This window comes from Acomys russatus, chromosome 29, assembly GCF_903995435.1.
Source record: "Acomys russatus chromosome 29, mAcoRus1.1, whole genome shotgun sequence".
Taxonomy (NCBI): Eukaryota; Metazoa; Chordata; class Mammalia; order Rodentia; family Muridae; genus Acomys; species Acomys russatus.
In genome coordinates, this window is record NC_067165.1 from 7196376 (window position 1) to 7221752 (window position 25377).

Sequence of the window (25377 nt, forward strand, 5' to 3'; positions counted from 1 at the left end):
GAGCAATTCTTTATTTATATATATCTTTTTTTTTTTAAAAACTGGGTCTTACTACATTGCTCAGGCTGGCCTCAAATTCACCATCTGGCCCAGGGTAGTCTTGAACCCAGTCACTTATCACGTAAATAATAGAAATGCATCAGAGAAGTATGTTCCTTTTTATATATTTTATTAATTTATTCATATTACATCTCAATTGTTATCTCATCCCTGGTATCCTCCCATTCCTCCCTCCCCCCCCCTCCCTGCCATTTTCCCCTTACTCCCCTCCCCTATGACTGTGACTGAGAGGGACTTCCTCCCCCTGTATATGCTCATAGGGTATCAAGTCTCTTCTTGTTAGCCTGCTAACCTTCCTCTGAGTGCCACCAGGTCTCCCCCTCCAGGGGACATGGTCAAATGTGAGGCACCAGAGTTCGTGTGAAAGTCAGACCCCACTCTCCACTCAATTGTGGAGAATGTCCTGTCCATTGGGTAGATCTGGGTAGGGGTTCAAAGTTTACTGCACGTATTGTCCTTGGCTGGTGCCATAGTTTGAGCAGGACCCCTGGGCCCAGATCTGCCCGTCATAATGTTGTTCTTGTAGGTTTCTAGGACCCTCTGGATCCTTCTATTTCCCATTCTCCCATGCTTCTCTCACCTAGAGTCTGAGAAGTATGTTCTTAGGTGATTTCATTGTGTGGACATCATAGAGTAACTAGTATGGCTTGGATGACTCATATTTACCTGGTTCAATTATCTCAAATAAGCCATTGCTTATTTTCCATTATCCGAGTCAATTTACATTGTGTGTTTCTCTTCTAATGGCAACAGTTACCAAGTGAATTTACTCATACGCCTCCCTCTCCCACTGGCAGGTGATGAAGAGCGTGTGCTGAGCATACTGGCATGCATCTGTACTCTCGGCACTGGAAGGCAGGAGCAAGCAGATCTCTGTGAATTTTAGGCCACTCTGGTCTACCCTGTGAGTGCCAAGCTAGCCAGAACAACATAGTGAGACCATGTCTCAAAAAACAAAACAAGCAAACAGAAAAGAGCAAGCCCTCTGATGTCTCCCCTCTTTGTAACCCAGAGCATGACATAGTGCTGAGCAGATGCCATATGAATAATTCAAATCAAGTAAAATTTGAAACTATATTCCATATTCAACAATTAAATTCAAGCAGAGACAGGCAGATCTTTTTGAGTTCAAGGCCAGGACAGCCAAGGATACACAAAGAAACCCTGTCTCAAAAAAAAAAAAAAAAAAAAAAAAAAAAATCAAACTCAAAGTAAAGATTTCTTCTGTTCTAAAAATGAATACTTCAGCTGGGCATGGTGGTGCATGCCTGTAATCCCAGCACTCTGGAGGCAGAGGCAGGTGAATTGCTGTGAGTTCGAGGTCAGCCTGGTCTAGAAAACAAGTCCAGGACAGCCAAGGCTAACACAGAGAGACCTTGTCTCGAAAAAACCAAAACAAACCAAAAAAAACGAACAAAAAAGAGAAACAAACAAACAAAAAAAGAGATTATCGGGCTGGAGAGATGGCTCAGAGGTTAAGGGCACGGCTGCTCCTCCAGAGGTCATGAGTTCAATTCCCAGCAACCACATCGTAGCTTACAACCATCTATAATGTGATCTGGTGCCCTTTTCTGGCCTGCAGGTGTACATGCAGGCAAACACTGTATACTTAATAAAACAGAGCATTTTTTAGTTAAATGTATTTCCTGTCTTGGTTTTAATGAATAAAATTAACACTGAACAAATTCAGTATCTTCTCAGCAGCTAAACTTCTTAATATTCCATCAGGAAGTCAGATAAGGAGTTCAAACACTGCCCAAGTCTTTTTCACATGCTTATTCTAGTCTGGCAGCTCAGGCAGGTGTGCCAAATCGAATCAAATTTCCCAAATGTCTGCTACAGAATTACCCAATCCATACAATCTCCCACCCCCTATCCCCCCTTTTCAGTCTTGTTATGTAGCCTAAGCGGGCCTAGAACTTCCTTTGTCGGCCACACTGGCCGTGAAGCTTGCAGCTCTACTTTCTCTGTCTCTCAAGTGCTCAGATTACAGGTGTGTGCACCATCACACCCCAGTCCATATGGTTTCTTAATGTGACTGTGACAGTTTCCCAAAAGAGTTGCAATCTGTCTCCTTTCTCTACACCTGGGCAAACTTGTGTGCCTTCCTCTACTAAGGACTTAATGTAGGGAAACCATATAACTTCCAAGGCCAAGCCATCAAAGGCGAACCAGCTGGAAGTGATTTGTTTGTTTCTGTCTTTTGAGACAGGGTTTCTCTGTGTAGCCTTGGCTGTCCTGAACTCACTTTGTAGACCAGGCTGGCCTTGAACTCACAGTGATCCAACTGCCTCTGCCTCCCTGAGTGCTGGGATTAAAGGTGTGCCCCACCATGGTGATTATTAGTAGGCACTGATGAAGATATGATGAAATGTTCTGGGATTATATAATACTGACGGTCGCACGACACTGAATATATTGAAAAGTAAAGTATACAGAGAATGTACACTTTAAAAGAGTTCATTTTATGTTATATAAATTATATCTAAGTAACAAATACTTTTAATAATCCCTGAACTCAATCCCTGCACTATGTGAACGAACGAATGAATGAATGAATGAATGAATGAATGAATGAATGCCTTCATGTGTTCCCATTTAGGCCTAGGTCTGGGATAAGCGCCTATCCTTTCTCCTGTGTTTTTACAATACTTAGAACATTTTTTTTTCCAGCTAGGCGTGGTGGTGCACACCTTTAATCCCAGCACTCAGGAGGCAGAGACAGGTGGGTCTCCGTGAGTTCAAAGCCAGCTTGGTCTACAAAGCGAGTCTGGGACAGCCAGGGCTACACAGAGAAACCCTGTCTCAAACAAACAAACAAAAAACAAAAAAAATTTTTTTTCAACCTGGTCATGATTTCTACTTAACCATTTATCTTCCCTTCCAGACTCCTAAGGTTTTTCAGGCTAGGAATTGCATTATCATTTCACGCCTGTGGCAGATGGCACCACTTATGGCATAGAATATATACTCACTACCTATCTGTGAAACAAACTGAAAGATTTACTTTCAAAACCCTTTCATATAGGAAATTCCCAATGTAAAAGACCTCAAGAGTTGTGCTAAAGTCAATGCACTTACAATTCCAAAGCTTATGAGTGCCAGCGTAAAGCAAGTTTGCACATTGAAGCCTACCTCATATTTAATCAGGTATTGAGCTTTCTACCTACAATCATTCATCTCTGAAAATTTTGTATTAGTTTGACTTCTTTTAAAAACTAGAAAGATGGGCTGGAGAGATGGCTTAGTGGTTAAAAGCACTCACTGCTCTTCCAAAGGTCCTGAGTTCAATTCCCAGCAATCACATGGCAGCTTACAATTTTCTGATGCCATCTTCTAATGAACACGCAGATAAAGTACCCATATATGTAATACACACACACACACACACACACACACACACACACACTAGAAAGAATGATTCAAGAATATGAATACAGCAATATGTATCTGGTAACAAGAAGACTGGACTTTTAAACCAACCATCACTAACATGTCATACAAGTTGGATGATTAATTCATGTGAACACGTCAATGATCAGTCAGTGGAGCACAGCGCAAAGATCCCTGCAGTGAAAATCTAGCCAGTTCAGGCCTAACTTACGCTCTGGTAATTAACAGTTGGTGTTGCTTTCATGAAGTCACTGAACTTCTTTCAGCTTCAGTTTCTTTATACTATATAATGAAAACTAACATTTTTTTAAAAATATATTTTATTAATTTATTCATATTACATCTCAATTGTTATCCCATCCCTTGTATCCTCCCATTTCTCCCTCCCTCCCATTTTCCCCTTACTCGCCTCCCCTATGACTGTGACAGAGGGGGACCTTTTGCCCCTGTATATGCTCATAGGTTATCAAGTCTCTTCTTAGTAGCCTGCTATCCTTCCTCTAAGTGCCACCAGGCCTCCCCATCCAGGGGACGTGGTCAAATATGGGGCAACAGAATTTGTGTGAAAGTCAGACCGCACTCTCCACTCAACTGTGAAGAATATCCTGTCCATTGGCTAGATCTGGGTAGGTGTTTGAAGTTTACTGCATGTATTGTCCTTGGCCAGTGCCATAGTTTGAGCAGGACCCCTGGGCCCAGATCTACCCGTCATAATGTTCTTCTTGTAAGTTTCTAGGACCCTCTGGATCCTTCTGTTTCCCCATTCTCCCATGCTTCTCTCACCTAGAGTCCCAATAGGATGTCCTCCCTCTTTTTTTGAGAAAGGGTTTCTCTGTATAGCCCTGGCTGTCCTGGAACTTGCTCTGTAGAACAGCCTGAACTAAGAAATCCGCCTCCTGAGTACTGGGATTAAAGGCTTGTGCCACCACTGCCCAGCTTTGCAGTAGTATATTTTTAACAATGAAGAATTTTACCCAATGAAAGGAACTTAACATGAAGTGCCTTGGAGAGGCTTTATACATAATGCTCTATAGATGGTAGTTATTATTCAGCAAATTATTATTTAGTAAAAGGGCCTTAAGTGAAATATTTTGAACAGAAAGATGGTGTGTAATCTGAACCATGAAACCAACCCAAGTATTGGTTGTTCTTACAATTAATAATCCATTAGGATCCTTAGTCTTAAATTCAAGCCAGAACAAAGAAACAGAAAGAACAAAAAGGTAACTTTATTGTTCAACTTTCAGAAAAGGCTAAATTTGATCCTAAAATGACACACTTTTGGATATCAACACTCTCAATCACAGTACCGGGGGGGAAATGAGCTAATCTCTGAGAAGAGCTTTATTCCTGTAGATCAAGATCAAAGTACAATAGTATTTTGAGTAGAATCTGGGAGGCTGCAATTGTCGCTGCCCCACAGTCTCACAGGGTTTCAGTTTCTAGCTATCAATCTGACACCATTCACAACCACCAGATTCTCAGTCAAGAGCTGTGACTGCTTTCAACTAGTACATAATAAGCAAAAGACAGAGCAGCCTAACAAATATTGGAAAATGTGACAAGTATATGAAATAAAAACAGCCAGCAAAATCCCTAGTACAGCCACTGATTTGAGATCAGTAGTAAGAGAAAAAATATGTTTAATTCTCATGTCTAGAGTAATACAACCCTAGACAATGTAAATAAATTTACATATACATAACACTGAGTCAAAAATCACTGAGACTTATAACATCCCTGGGATGGTTAATTTTATATGGCCATTTGAGCTAATGGATTCCTAGGCATCTGATTAAAGATTGTTTTTTGTTGTGTCTGTGAGAGTGCTTTCAAAAAATTAACATTTCCATTGGGCTCCATAAACCATTGTCCTCCTCACTATGCCCGCGCGCGCGCGCGCACACACACACACACACACACACACACACACACACACATATACATCATGAGATTTTCGCAAGCACTTGGCTCATGCATTATGAAGTTATATGTCCACAATCTGCTGACTGGCCGTTTCTTTTTATCTTCTTTACTGACTCTGTTCCTCTAGAGAATCCTAACACAAAGTCATACATTGATTAATTGTTCATGGTTGAACCATAATTATCAGCACATTAGCTCAATTCCATACCTAGAATTTTTAGAGAGCATCCTATCTAAATTGCCTATCTCTGTCCCATACATACATTCTCCCCACGCCATCTCCTACCTCCATAACCCAGGAGATCAAACTTAGGGTCTTGCACATGCTAGGTAACTACTCCAGTCAATACTTTTTTATTCTAAGATAAATGTCATGCTCAAGTAAAGTCCATCCATATAATCTGTTAGCATTGTGTAAGCTCCTGATCTAATATGACTTAATTACAGTCTAAGTCAGAATAACTAAGTCTTCTTATAAATAAGAAGAGAGTATATATTGACTCTGTACCCCAGCCTGGAAGACAGAGCTAGAACTGGAACCTTTGAAGTCTATGAGATAGCAGCATCCTTATCAAAATTTCCACCCTTTTCCCATAAGTTCCTGTGGGTTGCCTTAAATTCCAAAAAGTCTTAGCAAATATATTTTAATAGCATAATAAAAATGGAACATCAAAACGATGGTTTCAACTTTAATAGAGCACTTTAGATCAAAGGCTAGCAATGGTGGTGCATGCCTTTAAATCCCAGCACTCGGAAGGCAACCGCTGTGAGTTGGAGGTCAGCCTGGTCTACAAAGCGAGTCTAAGACAGCCAAGGCTACACAGGGAAACCCTGTCTCAAAAAACAAACAAACAAACAAAAAAAAAAAAAACAAACAAAAAAAACAGTTAAGATCAAGCCAGGAGTGATGACACACACCTTTAATCTCAGCACTCAGGGAGGCAGAGGCAGGCAGATCACTGTGAGTCCGAGGCCAGGCTGGTCTACAAGCGAAACTCTGTCTTGAAAAACAAAACAAAACAAAAAACAAACAAACAAAAAAATAAGATCAGTCACTGATTCTGATGTTCTGTGACAGTAAGAATAAAGTGAATGAGAGACTCACTGGGAAGAGAAGTGTGTCTTACATTTGGGAACATTCTAGTTGACAGAGTGAGAGATTATAAATTGCCTATACAGAAGATCAAAGAATGAACACAATATAGGGGAAAATATGGCCTGGCATGATTGCACACAACTCAAAGTCAACACTCAGGAGGCAGGTGAGTAAGAACTAGGGCAAGCTCTAGGACAGCCTGGTTTGTACAGCGAAGGCTAGGCCAGCGAGGCCTAGAAAGACTGTTTTGTTTGGTTTTGGTTTTGGTTTTTTTTTTTTTTTTTTTTTTGTAAGTAAAAAGAGCATGTATGTAGCGTTCCAGTTCCCAGCACATAAGAAGCTGGACCTACAGCAGTCCTAAGCAAAGAAAAATGTTAAGGAAACTGAAGATTCAACAATTTTTCTTAGAACCGAAAAAGTGAGATAACAAGCAAAATTTGGAGAAAGTCAGATGAATACAGAAAATCACAAATTGCAGGAACTCATAAACAGAAACCTCTGCAAGGGGTAAGTGCTGGTGTAGGAAAATCTAGGCTGTAAGTGATGAATTGCTAGTGGATTAATGTGAATATCTCTGAAGAGCCAAAAATTCCAGGTCAAAGGACAGCCCCACCCTCTCAGGAGTTTTACCTCCAGGAACTCAAACTGTAATAGTGACAATGTGCATCATAAAAGAATCCCATAGTGCTTCTGGCAGAGAGAGGGATAAAATAACAGTTTTAAAATAAGCCAATTCTTTTTTTTTTTAAGATTTAATTATTTATTACTATGTATACAATGCTCTGCCTGCATGTACATCTGCAGGCCAGGAGAGGGCATCAGATCTCATTGTAGATGGTTGTGAGCTACCACGTGGTTGCTGGGAATTGAACTTAGGACCTCTAGAAGAGCAGTCAGTGCTCTTAACCATTAAGCTATCTCTCCAGTCCCAAAATAAGCCAGTCTTAACATGGTCTGCTCCCTGCAGAAATTCTTTTACTAGAACACAGCCAGCTAGAGTTATGTCATAGCCTAACTGACCCGAGACAAGGCAACATAAATATCCAACTCTAGTCCATAACCCTGGAAACAGGAGGAAATACTAAATAGCACTTGTGAAGTTAACAGGTCAAAGATTTATAATGGGCAAAACAAAGTATAAGAACAGATGAGCAAGACAAGAAAAAAGAGAGAAATTCAGAAAAATGTGCTAGAAAGATGTCTCAGTCAGTACAGTGCTTGCCAAGTATGAGGACCTGAGTTCAATTCCCAGAAGCCATGTGAAAAAGGCAAGTGTGGTAGCACACATTCAAGAAACGCAGATCTCTGAAGCTTGCCAGCCAGCCAGCCTAGCCTATTTGGTGAGATCCAGACCAATGAGAAACACACCTCAAAAAACAAGGTGGGGGTTGGAGAGATGGCTCTGCAGTTAAGGATACTGGGTGCTTTCCCAGAGGTACTGAGTTCAATTCCCAACACTTACATGGCAGCTCACAAGTGTCTACTATAGGACCCAAGGCATCCATATACCTAAAATATATAAATAAATCTTAAAAACTAAAAAACCCCAAAAACAAAACCATAATGCATGCCTTTAATTCCAGCACTCTGGAAACAGACAGGTAGAGTTCTGTGAGTTCAAGTCCAGACTGATCTACATAGTGGGTTCCACGACAGCCAGAGCTACATAGTAGGATTCTGTTTCAAAAACAAACTGGGTGGCCCTCACCTGAGTAATGGCACTCAAGGTTTACCTCTGGCTTCCATACATGTACTTACATGTGTGCACCCACATGGACACACAGCCCATAAAGAACCACTAGAAACTGAGGAAGGCCAAAAGTGAGGACCCCTATCAGTGCATCACTCATCCTCATCAGAGACACTTTTTCTTTCAGTAGATGGTGATTAACATGGAGACTCACAATGAACAATGTACAGAAAGTGAGAGACTTTGGAGCACTCAGCCCTAAGTGGGATGTCTTCATCACCCTCCCCAGGAGGCTGAGGGGTCTATGTAGAAGAACAGGTGCAATGAATGTGAGCCAGAGGTGGAGGATGACTCCAGCACAACAGGGCCGACAGACCTATAAACTCAGAGACTGTGACAACACGCACAAGACCTGCAAAAGTTCAACAAAGACAAAATCCTAGCATGGAGAAGGGGAAGTGGGTGCCAAGTCTTAGCCCTAACCAAGAAGCTATTTACAATTGATACCTGCTGGGGGAGGGAAGGTCAGTTTTCTGCCATGAAGTGACACTGGGTCTATCAACCACACTCCAGGGCAGGACTCACAATCAGGAGTAGTTACTAGAACAAAATGGACTCCATGTGGGGTGTGTGAGTGTTTCAAGACAGAGTTTCTCTGTGTGGCCTTGGCTCTCCTGGATTCCCTTTGTAGACCAGGCTGGTCTTGAACTCACAAGAGATCCTCCTGCCTCTGCCTCCCTGAGTGCTGTGATTACAGGCATCAGCCAGAGCACCTGGCTGGTTTTTCTTCTTCTTCTTTTTTTTTTTTTTTTTTTTTTCTTTTTTTTTTTTTTTTTTTTGTCTGTTTGTTTTTTCAAGACAGGGTTTCTCTGTGTAGACCAGGTTGGCCTTGAACTCACAGAGATCCGCCTGTCTCTGCTAAGATTAAAAGCGTGTGCCACCACACATGGCTTGTTTTTTTTTTTTTTTTTTTGTTTTCTTAAGAGAAAGAACTCAATGTAGGGAGGGACAAATCAGGGAGGAATTAGTTAAAAGGAAAAATATGATCGAAATGTAATATATGAAAAATGTTCGAAGTAAAATAAAAAGTTTAAAAGAACCAAAAGAAATACTAGAGATCATTGTATCAGAAGTGAAAACTGCTTTTTATGGACATGGCTGAGCAAAGATTCTCCTAAATTTGAGGATTTCTCAGCCAGAAACCTGAAAAGCAAAGAAAGAATTTAAAATACTAGAAGGAATTGCAGAAAAGAAGAATATTTGCATCGATAAAGACAGAATTTCTTGTAATTAATGTTAGATAGTAAACCCACAAGTTCAGGAAGTTCAGAGAACACCAGGCCAGATAAACGGGGAGCAACAGCAGTATGTGTGAGAGAGTGTGTGTTATACATACCACATTCAAACTACAGAAATTCAAAAACGTAGAAAAAAAATGCAGGCACGGTATTGCTTGAGAGGAAAAGGCAAAGGGATCAGGAGTTCTTGGCCAGTCTAAAGTACACAGCATGTCTGAGATCACCCTGAGCTGCAAGAGACTAATAAATGAACAACACAAAGAGCAGATAGGATAGCTCAGCAGGTGAGAACACTGAATTTAATCCTCAGAGCCCATAGCTGAAGCAGAAAACCAGCTTCTGAGAACTGCCCCCTCCTCCACGTGTACACTGTGTGTGAACCTGGACTCACACACACCATACCCACACATACAAATAATAATAAAAAGAAAAATATAAAAAGAAGCTACAGAGAAGAGGAAATAAACAGCTTACAGAAAAAAAGCAAGCAAAGGTAAGTATTACACCCAACTTTTCCTGAAAAATCATGCAGATGAAAAAGAGGGCTGGAATATTTAAAGTGCTCGTTATAGGACTCTACAAATTTATCCATTATAAGTGATGGAAACAACATTAACAATCAAATTTGGTTTTTAAAAGTGCACCAATGCAAAGTCTGTGGATGGTCAGTGGGCAGAGGCACTTGCACACAGATCTGACAACCTGGATTCAACCCCCTGGATCATGAGAGAGCTGAATCCTTAAAGCTGCCCTCTGACCCCCTGATATATGCCATGGTATGCACACATGGTCTACAAACACACAATCACATTTGTAGAAGGCCTCCAGCCAGGCTAATTAAGAAAGAAACGAGATACAAATGTCTAATACCAGAAATGAAAGGAGGGACACCACTATAGATCATAAAGAAATTAAAAGCATAAAAATAATACTATTAACAACCCTATATCCACAAACTTGATAACCTAAACAAAAAGGGCCCGCACGTTAGCATTCTGTCACTGTAGCAAAGTATCTGAATTAATCAATTTATTATTGAGGTGTTTCATCCCACAGTCTCTTGGCCCTACCACTTTAGCACTGTGGTGATGCAGATTACCATGTAGGGCCAACCTGGTGAAAAAAGCTGCTTATTTCTAGGCCAAAAAGCAAAAATAGCAGGGGAGAGGGTACAGATATACCCTCCAAGGGCACACCCTCGGTGACCTAAATTCCTTTCATTGGGCTCCAGCTCCAAACACTTCTGCCACCTCCCATTAGCTCCAGTCAGCTAGGAACCATGTGCTCAACACATTAACTTTTAAGGAAAATTTAAGTTCCAAGGCATAACAGGTCAATTCTTTGAAAGACAGAATCTGCCAAACCCACACAAGAGACCAAATAAGCTTTTATCAAGCAAAGAACTTCAGAAACAGAAAGCACCAGATTCACTGGCAAATTCTACTAAACATTTAGGGATGAAATTATACTGATTTTCTCTAATGTTTTTTTCCAAAAGTAAATGGAGCAAGGATATTTTCTAATCCGTTCTATGAGTCATCTAATATTATCGTAATCCCCATACTAAAGACATTAAAAAGATATATATAAAAAGAGATATATAAAAAAGAAAAAACTAGTTCAGTGTCTCTCATCAACATAAATGAAAAGATACTGGGCAAAAAAATATTACCAAACCAAATCCAACATGGTATAATAATTATACACAACAACCAAGAGGTATCACTGGTGTGTAAAATTCTTTCAATAAATTTTTAAATATTTATTTATGCATACAGTGTTTTGTCTACATGTCACCTGCATGCCAGAAGAGGGAACCAGATCTCATTATAGTTGGTTGTGAGCCACCATGTGGTTTCTAGGAATTGAACTCAGAACCTTTGGAAGAGCAGCCAATGCTCTTAACCTCTGAGCCATCTCTCCAGCCCCCAATAAATTTTAAAATTGACATCAACAGTCTAAAAAAGAAAAATGACATAGTTATATCAATGGATGCAAAAAATGTTTTCAAAATCCAACAGCCATTAATGATTTTTTAAAAATTCAGAGAACTAGTAATAAGGAATTGTCCTCAATTTGATAAATAATATCTACAAAAATAAAAATAACATCACACCTAGCTGATGATGAAAATTCAAATCTTTACTAACTCAGGAACAAGATAACAATATTTCCTCATACTGAAAGTTCTAGCTATTGTAAGAGGAAAAGGAAATAAAATGCTTTAAAAAAACTGACAAGAAGGAATACTGTCTTTGCTCACATACATCATGATCTAGGTAGAAAGCCCAAAAAGATTAAAAAAAAAATCCAGAAATTAAGTAATTACAGCAAGGCTATAAACTACTAGGTAACTGCATAAAAGTAAATTGTTTCCTAGATGCTAACAAGAAACAAGTAGAATTAAAATTCAAAACACAATATCATTTATAAAAGTACTAAAAATTTAGCAGGGCGTGATGACACATGCCTTTAATCCCAGCACTCGGGGAGGCGGAGGCAGGCGGAACTCTGTGAGGTGGAGGCCAGCCTGCTCTACAAAGCAAGTCCAGGACAGCCAAGGCTACACAGAGGGGGGAAAAAGTACTAAAAATGTTAAGAAAACCCCAGGAAACAAAATTAAAGAACTAAACAAATGGAGAGAGACATTTCATGTTCATGGACAGGAAAAACTTGATATTGGTATTATCAGGTTCTTTACAACTTAATCTAGAAATTCAATGTACATTTTGAAACTACAAATCGACTAGAACATCATGCAAGTAAAAAACTGAGATAACCTTAGATTTGTCAATGGTGTATTAGATAGTACATCAAAGTCGTAACTATGAAAGAACTGATAATCAGACTTCAATAAGACTTTTTTTTTTTTTTTTTAAAGCTGGGCATAGTGGTGCATATGTGAAATCCCAGCTGCTTGAGCCAGTTCAAGTTCAACCTGGTCAACAAAGTTGAGGCTCTGGAAAAGAATCATTTTCCCTGGAAAGGACAAGGGCAGAAGGGAGTCTGGTTAGACAATGTATACTCAAGCCAAATACAGGCAGGAGGAGTAATAAGCCATAGTGAGCTCCCTGGGTCACGGTGGACCCATAATGCACAACAGCCTAATACACCTGTAAGTACCTAGAAGAGAAAAGCCCCAAATATAAAGTAGTGACAAGGAAACTATAAATACTAACTGGAGACTGGAGCGACGGCCCAGTAGATGAAGTATTTGCTGTGCGAGCCTGAGAACCCAACTTTACCTTCCCGGAAGCCATGTAAAACAGGACGCAGCAGCAGTGTGAATATGTAATCCCAGTGCGCCTATAGCAGGAAGAAAGGTGGAAACAGGAGGCTCCCTGATGCCCCCAGGTCAGCTAGCCTGGCAGGCCCAGCGGTGAACACGGAGAGGTAGAGTTTCAAGCTGGAGATAAGGTTCAGATAGTAAAGACGCATGCCACCAAGCCTGGCATCTTAGTTGAATCCCTGGAATTTACCTACTGGAAGGAGAGAACTGACCCCTGCAAATTGTCATCTGACCTCCACCTGTGCACTGTGGCATGCACACAGACATATGCAAAAACAAAACAAATAAATGTAAAAAAAAATGTTAAAGGTTAGTTGGCCAGGAAGCTCCATGTATCCTCCTATCTCTGTTCGCCAATGGAAGGCAGGTCAAAAGCTTAAAAGCAATTTTGAATTGGTAGAGGGTCCAGCATATTATAATCTGGATGAACAGCTATGTTGTAACAAACACAGAAATCTCCTTGCTAAGCCACAGAGTCCTTATAGGAATGGCAGTGTCATTTATACCTTGGTGTCACACTTCTGCAATACTTCACAGTGCTATTATACAGAAGAAGCCCTCAAGTGTTTTTACTGACTTAATTACTATGTCCGAATATGCGCAAAAGCAGCCAAAGTAATCAATGTAAACCTCGAAAAGCCTTCCTCATAAAAAGGTTGCATTTCGATTTGCAGCTCAAGGTAGCTCTGCAGAGTCTGGTGGTGTTTAGGTCTCAATAAACATAAATTCACTGTTCCACCCAAGTCTTTGTTCTAAAAATGAGAAGAGAGAGAGGGGGAAAAAAGGCAAAACCAACCAACCAAATAAAGCCTTCCCTTAACCCCTCTGGGTGCTTCTGAGGCTGTGCCCATTAGCTCTGCTCATGTTTCACTCTCTGGTCTCTCTCCAAAGTGTTTCTTCTCACTACATTATTTAAGAATGAGTTCACTTCAGCACACTAAACACAGCTTCTGGGTTTCCCGACCTTTTGTTTCTCTTTTTACATGCCTGCCTGGCTAAGTGCTATTAGACTGGTTACTTTCCAGGCTATCTTCTTAGTGATCTAGGCTTGTAGTTTCATGTGAAACAATAAGACAATGTGGCGAAATGGAAAAAACACAGGATCTGTGGAGCCAGGTGACCTGAGCCTGTGTACTGGTTCAGCCATCAGCTAACTATGTGATTGTAAATTTCCAAAATCCTTTTCTTCCTTTCTTTCCTCGTCTTTCTTTCTTTTTATCTTTCTTTCTTTCTTTTTAAATGAGGCTAATAACAGTAATATCTAACCGACCTGGGTCATAACACTGCTACAGGGATATAAAATTAAAGTAGAAATACTTTATAAAACATGTATCACTAGTGTATGAAATGTGGCTCAAAGACAGTACCAATGAAAGGACACTTCACTTCATGATAACAAGAATATCAAGAGCCGGGCGTGGTGGTGCACACCTGTAATCCCAGCACTCAGGAAGCAGAGGCAGGCGGATGGCTGTGAGTTTGAGGCCAGCCTTGTCTGCAATGAGAGTCCAGGACAGCCAAAGCTAACACAGAGAAACCCTGTCTCGAAAAACAAACAAACAAACAAAGAATATGTAGAATATCTGACAGAATCATCGCTACTTCTCTAAAACCTGGGACATTCTTTATTTTCTTTTTTAAAAACTTACTATGCTTATAAGTGTTTTGTCTGCCTATGTTTGTGTGCCACATGCATACCTGGTGCCCAAACAGACCAGAGAGAGTGCTGGAATTAGTTACAGATGCTTGTGAGCTGCCATGTAGGTGCTAAAAATTGAATCTTGGTCCTCTGGAAAGGCAAACAGTACTCTTAAACACTGAGCCATCTCTCCAGCCCCAAAAGCCTGGCATGTTTGTTGAACGAAAAACTAAAAGACTGACAGAAAGTGAAAAGAGCACTCATTATCAGCCTTACCCAAATAAAAAAGATCTATCTAAATTTCAATTTCCTTCCTTGTAAAGGGTGCAAACTACCACCCACTTCAAAAAGATTGCTACGAAGATTGAGAAACGATACCCACAGACTACAATATAATAAATACTTCTCTTCTGGCTTCCTTCTCCTAAATCATGTTTAGAAATTGACTGAAAAAAAATTATAAAGACAAGAAAATAGCTAATAGTTAAAAACCAATGGGTACTGATTCAGATTCTCTTAGGGACAAAGAGCTAAAATCTGTACTTTATTGTCAATAAGTCAACTGTTTGCAAGGAATACATGAATCAGGTAATATCATATGTTAGACATAAAATAAGCTATGAACATTTTAAAGATTTACAAATCATATAAAGTAAGTTTATTTTGTTTTTGTTTTTTCGAGACAGGGTTTCCATGTGTTGTCTTGGCTGTCCTAGACTTACTTTGTAGACCAGCCGGCCTTTAACTTACAGAGATCTGCCTGCCTCTGCCTCCCGAATGCTGGGACTAACGGAGTGTGCCACCACACTCAGCTGCCATAAAATACATTTTTTAACCACAGCAAAATACGATTCAAAACCAGAAAAAAAAAGTCTGAGGAATTCCCAACATATGGAAATTTCTTTGTTTTTTGAGACAATGTCCCTTGTGTCCCAGATTGGTTTCAAATTCATCACATAGCTTAGGATGACTGAACTTGCCCCTGTCTCCACTTCCTGAGTGCTAAGATTATTAGGGTGGACCATTCTGGCTGATTTATGTGATGCTGGGATCCAACCCAGGACTTTGTGCATAGGTAAGGACTCTACTGACTGAGCTAGAATCCCCAGCCCAACATATGAAAATTAAACAACATACAAATAATCAAAAGGTCAAAGAATGTATTTTGGGGCTAGGGAGATAGCTCTAAAGGTACCTGCTCACATGTATGCATACCCATACAGAGACACACACAAATATATATAATTAAAAATAAATCAGAGCCAGGTGCAGAAAACTGTTGGGCCAGGCCAGTGGCACATGCCTGTAATACCAGAACTCTGGGAGGCAGAGGCAGACAGATCTCTGAGTTCAAGGCCAGCCTGGTCTACAAAGTGAGTCCAGGACAGTCAAGGCTACACAGAAAAGCTCTGTCTTGAAAGACCATAAATAAATAAATAAATAAATAAATAAATAAATAAATAAATAAATATCAGAGAGAGAGAGAGAGAGAAAATGAGAATAGCACGCTAAGCTAGGTGCCTCGGTGTGGTGGCACATGCCTAGAATTCCCATCATAGCAGCAGCAGGAAGATCCTGAAGTCAAAGCCAACCTGAGTTATTCAACAAGACCCTGTCTGAGAAGAAAAAAGGAAAAGGGAATGAGAAAGAGTAGGAAAGGAAGAAATATGAAGGAAAAGAGGGAAAAAATGAAAGCAGCTGGATGCTGGATCCATTTACACGAAACACACAAGATAAACAATTACACAGAGAAACCACAGTATAATTAGAAGTAAAAAGCAGTGAGGAGAAAGGACCGATGACCTGCCAATGAGTACAAAGTCTCTTCAGGGGACGAAGTTGTTCTAAAGTGAGATGACTGCACAGCTTTGAAATACAGTAAAAACTGTTTAACTGTACACTTCTAAATTGGTAAATTTATGGAAACTTATTGTAGAAACAAGAATTAAAGCTATAAATAACTAAAATTTCAACAGGCTTGACAGTAATACGCTTGCTCGGATATATCCATCAACCTACTATATAAACCATTCCAACTAGTCTTCAATTATAGGATGAAAAAAGTAGCATACAGTCCTTTCACAACCAATACATTTGTTTTTTAAAGATTGTGTTTTGCCTGAATATGCACCGTGTACACACACACACACACACACAAGAACCACATGTACGCCTTGTACCCACAGTGGTAAGAGAGGACACAGGATCCTCTGGAACTGGGAGGTACAGATGATTTGAGAGCCCTCATGTGAGTGCTGAGAATTGAACCCAAGTCCTTTGCAAGAACAAATGCTCTTAACCACTGAGCCACTTCACCAAACCCCAAATAAATTCACTTTAAGAGCTAAAAACCTATTATTTTATGAAAAGTACATACTTTAAAGTATTTATAAAAAGTCAGATTAACTGATAAACTAAATTTCTTAAGATTTATTTATTTACTTACTTATTTATTTTTGAGAAAGGGTTTCTCTGTCTAGTCTTGGCTATCCTGGACTTGCTTTTGAGACCAGACTGGTCTCAAACTCACAGAGAGATCTGCCTGTCTCTGCCTCCCTGAGGGCTGGGATTACAGGCTTAAAGATTTACTTTTTAAGAGAGAGAGAGAGTGTGTGTGTGTGTGTGTGTGTGTGTACACACATGTGAGTGAAGATGCCCTCAGAAGCCAGAGTCATCAGGTCCCTACGGAGCTAGAGTTACAAGTGGTTTTGAGCTACCAGACATGGGAATTGGAAACCAAATTTGTTTCAGTACAAGCTCTTTACCAAAAACCATTTCTCCAGCTCCTAAAATTTATTTTTAAAGAAGGATTAAGAGTACCAGCCTGGGCCGGGCTGTGGTGGCACACGCCTTTAATCCTAGAACTCTGGGAGGCAGAGACAGGCGGATCGCTGTGAGTTAGAGGCCAGCCTAGACTACAAAGTGAGTTTAGGACAGCCAAAGCTACACAGAGAAAGCCCATCTGGGGGTGGGGGGAGTACTAGCCTGGTGTGGTGATGTGTGCCTTTAATCCCAGTACCCGGGAGGTAGGCAGGAGGAATAAGCCAGTAAGCAGCGTCCTCCATTGCTTCTGCTTTAGTTCCTGCCTACAGGTTACCACCTGGAGTTCCTGCCCTGACTTCCTAAAGATGAACTGTGATACGGAAGAGTAAGTGAAATAAACCCTTTCTTTCCCAAACTGCTTCTACCCATGGTGTTCCATCACATTTATAGAACCCCTAAGACAGAAATTACTACCACAATCATGAGCTATTGCTGCCACAGACCTCACCATGCTGCTTTGAGGAAGACTGTGGAAGACATTTGGAACTCTGAACTACTCAGAGCTCAGTGAGCTGTTCTATGGAGCTTGAAAGGTGAGAATGGTGAGAGCAGGGCAGACAATGGAGGGCCAGCTGGTGAGGTTTTAGGGCAGCAGTTCTCAGTCTGTGGGTCGGGACTCCTCTGCGCTCAGATATCAGATTTTTACATTATGATTCGTAACAATGGCAAAATTACAGTTATGGGGTAGCAATAAAATAATTTTATGGTTTGGAGGGTCACCACACGAGGAACTCTATGAAAGGGTCACAGCACCAGCGAGGTTGAGAACCAGTGCATTAGGGGGAAGAATAGACTAATAAGCCTCTCCTTTTATCATAACAATATATAGCTAAGGCAGGAGTTGAACTCAGGTCCTCACAGTTAGCTTCACTGGGTCATCTCCCCCAGTCTCTGTTTAGTCTTTTAAAGGCCAAAATCAGGTTTTGTGGTGCAGGCTTGCAATCCCAGCCCTGTGGAAAAGGCAGGAGGACTGCTGCTAATTGAAAGCCAGCCTGGTCTACACACTGAGTCCTAGCCCAGCCAGGGTTACACAGTGAGACTTTGTCTCAAGAAAACAAACGGTAAATAAAAAATAAACACATTTAGAAGATGGTTCCCATAGTAATTATCTTGGACAATCAAGAAAGAAATTGGTTTTACACTAATACATTAAATGTATGATTCAAACTCCTACCCTCATCCTCCAAAACTGCACTTTGTAACTATTTTCCTTAAAGCATTTTAAGCAGCAAGTCACAAAAATGTCATGCTGACTTGATTAATGGTATTTGTTAAGTACTACACCTAACATTTAAACAAAAGTAACATCTTCACTGACACCGCTCTTAGCAATCTATAGTAAGAACACTACTCCAGGGAAGCGTCTACACTTGTCTCTAAAGTGACAGAAACACAAGTCAAACCACAAAACGGCCTGATTTAAAGCTGCTATATCTATTCCCAAGGGTAAAGTGAAATTGACAGTTGTATGGATTTATAACAACGTCATGGTATCCTCTTTGTACTCTACCCCTAATTTTTCAAAAACCTAATTTTATAAAGATAAAAGATGTGGGCTGGAGAGATGGCTTAGTGGTTAAGAGCACTGGTTGCTCTTCCAAAGGTCCTGAGTTCAATTCCCAGCAACCACATGAGATCTGGTGCCCTTGTCTGGCCTGCTGGCATATATGCAGGCAGGATATTGTATAAATAATAAATAAATCAATCTCTTTTAAAAAGATAAAAGATGTGATAAGGCTTTATTACAAACACTGATTGAAATAGCAATAAAAGAATGGAAAGCACCTAGCCATGTAACATGTTCACAATTTTCAAAAACTTAAAAATACTTTCTGATCAATTGTCTGACTCAAATACCACTTGTAACTAACTGGTGAGGAAAGCATTGGTTTGCATGAATTATCTCTTAAAAACTATCCATACCTACAATCTTAGTACTAAGGCAGGAGGGTTACCTCAAATCTGAGGACAACCTGGGCTACAGTGTGAGACTCTATCTCAAAAACAAAGAATGCGGTAGTTCTTTTGGAGGCTAAGGGCAAGCAACGCCAATTCTGTGACTGTGGTGCTTCAAACGGGGACAAAGAAGCAATGCTTATACACCGAGAGTCAAGTATAGTTCATTAAGTCACTGAGAGCAACATTACACCTTCCCCTAGACACTACTAAGGCTATGCACAGACAGAAAGAAAGCCTTCTCATGTAGTTTATTAATTCAACCAGCCATGTGTCTGCCCAGACACTTAATGATCATCTGTTATACGTGCTCAAGAGCTATGGCAAAAGCTTTGAAAACAAGAAACCTGCAGCCCAATAGGAGGTACAACAATATAATATAGTTCACAATAATGGATGCTCAGAGATAAATATTTAATTCAGTATGCAAATATGCAATTGGAATATCTTAAAAACTGAATGCTGTTGGGTATAATAGGTGAGATTTTAAAATGTCTGTTAGAGCTGAGAGTAGAGGTGCGTGCCTGTGATCTTACAAGTAGAAGGGCTGAAATAGGACTGTCATAAGTAAAGGCCACCTTGAGCTCCACGGCAAGTACCATGTCAGCTAGGGCTCTATAGCAAGATCCCATCTCAAAAAACCGAACGGACCAACAAATATTTAAAGAAAAAGTTTGTCTTGAAAAAACAAAAAAACAAAGAAAAAAGAAAAGAAAAGAAATTGTTGGCATTTGGGAAGTATTGATGACTTTGGCTGGAGCAGTTCTAGTAGATCTCACAGAAATCCACCTGCCTCTGCTTCCCTGAGTGCTGGGATTACAGGCACGCTCCACCACGCCCAGCCAATCTTTATTTCTTAACTATGACTTTATACAGCCTCATGTTCTCTCTTATTGCACTCTTCATCTTCTGACTGGATGGTCTCGCCTACTATAGCTTTAATTATTCCCATTAAACCTAGTCAGACAACACACACACACACACACACACACACACACACACACACACACACACCAGGCAGAAGAGCAAGACCTGAGATTGTCCTCTGGCTTCCACACACATGTGCACATGTACCTGCATGCATGAAAAGGTACACATACAGAAAATCATCACTAATTCTTGACTGTTTCTATGTACCGCTTTGTTGTAGAGCTGAGGGTAGAGCTGAGAGGTAGAACATGCACCCCGGGACAGATTACCAGCAGTGAAAGAATTCTTCTACCATTAACAAAAATAGGTTTTCCTGATTGGCAAATCCATTCAACAACAGAATAAGGGTTTCCCAGGGTGCTAGGGTACAAATACTTCCAAATAACAAGCTTTTCAGTCGAATCTCACTACAACATAGTTATGATAAAACCCTCTATATAATCCAAGTTTATATAATTATTCATGGACTCAATGCTTGGGTATCTTCACATTATAAGTATAAATCTAAATACTGGAAACGCAGATAGGCAAAACAATAACCCTGTGAGGGTCATTTAATGGGAGGAAATGTAAAATAAATAGATCAGCCTGTAAAATATTTCCTATGCTATTCTAAGGAGAAAAAGAAGAGGAAAAAAAAGTGGTTGGGAGTTACAATTTTACATAGGCAGCCAGGTGACACTTAACAATGGGTAAGAATAACACTGATCTCAAGACATGATTGTCGGGAAACAAGCCTACGAATGTCTGGGGAAAGAAAGCTCCAAATAAAAGAAACTGCAGGATAAGAACAGTAGGGAAGAGAGAGCAGATGAGAGGGAGGACTTTACAGAAGGTCAAATTAGGCCAACTACATATTATTTTCTGTAACACTCAATATAACAAAATTTCAACACAAAAGAATGTTGACATTTAGTCTAGAATTTGCAACAGAAGACTCTAATCGGCAACATAAACTTATTTTGTCTTTATTTTTCACACTGGATTTATAATAGATTTTAAATTTTCCTTAAATAAGTTCTGTACAAAATTAAGATGACCTATCCTGACTTTCACTACTGAACTAGTCCCAAATTTCACACAGAAACCGCTCTATGATACAGGCAATGCACTGAGACAATGCAAATAGTAACTTCTAACTACCTGTTTTTTGTTTTTTGAGACAGGGTTTCTCTGTGTAGCCTTGGCTGTCCTGGACTCGCTTTGTGGACCAGGCTGGCCTTGAACTCACAGTGACCTGCCTGCCTCTGCCTCCCGAGTGCTAGGATTACAGGTGTGCGCCAATCACCTGCAGCTTCATTTACCATTTTCTAAAAAGAGCTATAGAAACAATTTTTCAAAGAGTTGGGTATTGTGACACATGTATATATGATCCTAGTACTTGAGAAATAAAGGCAGATGGATCAGGAGTTCAAGTACAGTCTCGGATACATAGCAATTTCAAGATAAGCCAGAGCTACATAAGAGCCAGTTTCAAAAACAACTATTAAAACAAAACAAGCCAGGTGTGGTGGAGGCAGAGGCAGATATATCTCTGTGAGTTCAAGGCCAGCCTGGTCTACAAAACAAGTCAGGACAGCCAGGACTACACAGAGAACCCCTGTCTCAAAAACACAAATAACAACAACAAAACCAACATCCCCACCAAACCAAATAATTTGTGTTGCAAGAATGTCACAGGAGCTGGGTGGAGATGGTGCACACCTAGCACGTGGGAGACAGAGACAGACAGATCTCTGTGAGTTTGAGGCCAGCCTGGTCTACAAAACTAGTTCCAGGGCAGGCAAGGCCACACACACACACACACACACACACACACACTCGCACACTTGTACACTCGCACACACACAAACTCTATCTTGGGAAACAAAACAAGCAAAAAAGTCACAGGATCTAGTATCAAAAGATCAGCTGATACCTAATTCTTCAAGATTTGTTCTGAGTAAAGAAGCCTTAAAACTATGTTTGGGGATCACTGGGCGTGGTGGCGCAGGCCTTTAATCCCAGCACTCGGGAGGCAGAGGCAGGAGGATCGATGTGAGTTCGAGGCCAGCCTGGACTACAGACTACAGGCTACACAGAGAAACCCTGTCTCAAAAAACCAAAAAACAAAAAACAAAAAAACCATGCTTGGGGGATGGGGGTCATAGCTCAGTGGTACAGCACATATTTAGGCATGGGTTCAGTCCTCATCCCCATCTCAAAAACTATTTTTAAGTTATTAGAATAGAGTTAATGTATATATGAGCAAGCAGTAAACCATACAGACTAAAAGCAATAAAGGTATAGATTAAGAATGTAGCACTGAGCCAGGTGGTGGTGTACGCCTTTAATCCCAGCACTCGGGAGGCAGAGGCAGGTGGATCACTGTGAGTTCAAGGCCAGCCTGGTCTACAAAGTGAGTCTAGGACAGCCAAGGCTACACAGAGAAACCTTGTCTCGAAACACCAAAAAAAAAAAAAAAAAAAAAAAAGGTAGCACTGTATTAAGAATTATATTATTAGGCTCAATGGGTAAAGTACCTATTGTGTAGCAAGCATTTGAATCCCCAGCATAAAAACTGCAGCTTCTGTAACTGCAGCACTGAGAAGCAGAGGACAGGATCCTTGGAGCTCATTGGCCAGCCAGCCTAACTGATCAGTGAGCTCTAAATTCAACCAACATATGTGCACATACCCCCCCCCCAAAAAAAATGGTATTTGAAAAAACTTTTCCAACTTGTCTAGAGAGATGAGCGATGGCTCAGTGGTTAAAAGCACTGGCTGCTTTTCCAGAAGACCTGGGCTCAATTCCCAGCATCCATATGGCAACTCACAACAACCTGTAACTCTAGTTCCAGGGAATCTGATGTCTTCTTCTGGTCTCTGAGGGTACCAGCCACACATGTGGTGTACATGCATGCATGTAGGCAAAACATCCATATATATCAAACTAAACTGAAATTTTAAAAATGAATCAAACATTCAACAGAGTTTAACCTAGGTTTTTGACTTAACAAAAATATTCAAATAGGTTAGGTAATCTCATAAGATAACACAATCTTCAGTTGACTAAAAGCACCAAACACACTGTAATGAGTCTAAATTACATCTAAAGTACAGCCTACAGAGCCCTAGGAAAACTACGGCTAACATTGTGTCTAATAAGAACACTACACTATAGCAAAACACTTTGCTATGTCCATTTAGAGCACACAAAAGTGCAAAAACAAGAGCAAGTACAAGTGCTTGTACATAAGTATAAAGCAATCAGGCGACGCCAGAGCATTCTAGTAGTCACAACCTCCACTGTGTCTTCAGAATGCTCAGTGAAGGACGGAGACCAGCGAGTCTATTTCCCTGGCTCAAGAAGCGATATAATTATTAGCTCTATTACATTTTAACTCTTGATTAAGTGTCTTTTATACTCCTTATGGAATGGTGGAGCCTACTACCTGTAATCCCAGCTACTCAGAAGGCCAAGTAAAAGGATCACAAGCTAAAGGCCTGCCTGGCCAGAATGAGTTCAGAGGCAGCCCCAGCAACTCAGTGAACTCTGACCTCACAATAAAAAGTTTAGAAAGAAAGCTGTAATAAAGCTCATTAGTTGCCCAGCACATAAAGGATCCTACTTTCAATCTTAAGCACCAGGAAGGAAAAAAAATGTGTATGTGTGCAAGAGTGTGTGCATGTGTGTATGCGTACATGTGCTGCTGATCAATGGAATAGTTCATTTCGACCAACATTCACTAAGATGTGCCAGACCACATCTGAAATGCCCGTTCCAAGAAGAAAACTCAGGTCACACATTGATAAGCATATTCAAGAGAAAATATGACAAAATCAGAGTATCTAGAACCAGGCATCCATTACAAATTAGTACCTAACAGCTGCTTAGTACTCACGTATGGAGATGTATCACTTGCATTAGCCTTCATGGAAGAACTTGCCAATAGTACTAGGTATGCAGTCACATGCCCCGGTTGCATTCCCTTTAGGATTTGATCCCTGCTTCCAAGCTGAGGCCGTGATTTTTCAAGGCCACCCTAGCCAATGATTGATCAACAGTATGGGCACCAAGAACTAGCCATTTCTTTCTCTTTTTTTAAAGTTTTTTGAGACAGGATTTCTCTGTGTAGCCTTGGCTGTCTTTGACTCACTTTGTAGACCAGGCTGGCCTCAAACTCACAATGATCCACCTGCCTCTGCCTCCCAAGTGCTGGGATTAAAGGTGTGCACCACCACACCCAGCTCCTTGCCATTTCTTATAACACAAATTCCTTAAAAAAAAAAAAAAAAAAAAAAAAAAAAAAAAAAACAGCTTTTGATCTCATGGCTTTACTTGATTAACGGGAAACTTAGATCTACATGACATTTCTGAGCTTGTCCTGACAATTCTACCACGTCTCCCATTCTTTTCCCAGCAGGCTTCCCCTCCTGCATAAAGTTCTCATACTCCTAATTCTGTCTCAGCAGCTACTTCCTAAAAGACTGGGATGGAAAAAAAAGACTGGAATGGACACAGTTGGTAGGAGACAAGAACTGAGAAAAGAGGAGGTGAAACGAGGCTTGAAAACCAGATCGCTTACCATCCCACCAGCAACGGAAACCTCATGCCAGGTAGGATATGAGACACGTATGGACAGTCCTTGGCACAAGCTGGTGGTCCAAACAATGACACTTTCACAGATGTGACTTCAGACAATGTTCTCAGAAAGGAATTCTCTGACTGGTGTTAAGTCTGAAAAGTGTGAGTTACAAGGACAATGGAGCGAGCTTAGCGATTCTGTTGCACTCACTCCCCAGAGAGGGCCACTAACAAAATGACTGAAAACTAAGACTGTTTGGTAGCACACGAAGATCCTCATCACTACAGTGGGAAAGCAGTGAAACACAGAGAAAACCCAGGCATTTGAGATCACTGTTTGAAAGATAACTAAATGTTCACTACAGGCAAATGTGTTATGCACAGGTCAGGATCTTAGCTTAGAAAACTGCCTAGAAGATGGGCTCGGCACACCTAAGATGGTGGCCCTTGAGGACAGTCTTTCTTCTTTGAATCCTCCAAATCTACAGGAATGAATTAGCACTCCCCACAGTATATGACTCCATTTCGGAAGCCTCTGTCCTTGATGCAGAATGCTATCCTGACATAACAGCTGTCACCTTTGTCAGCGCAGCTGTAACTACTCGCCAAGAGACCCTCGCATTCTGGCAGTCCACATTCCCTCATAGAAGGAGCGCGGGAGTCACTGAACCACCTAAGAGTCCACTCACTCCTCCCACACCTCTCAGCCAC

The 25377-nt window shown here is 40.6% G+C and overlaps 1 protein-coding gene across 1 annotated transcript in view; it reads right to left on the bottom strand.

Moving 5' to 3' along the window:
* The window catches only part of Zfyve9 (zinc finger FYVE-type containing 9), a 121891-nt gene that overhangs the window by 79724 nt on the left and 16790 nt on the right, over window positions 1-25377 (bottom strand). The window lies entirely within an intron of this gene.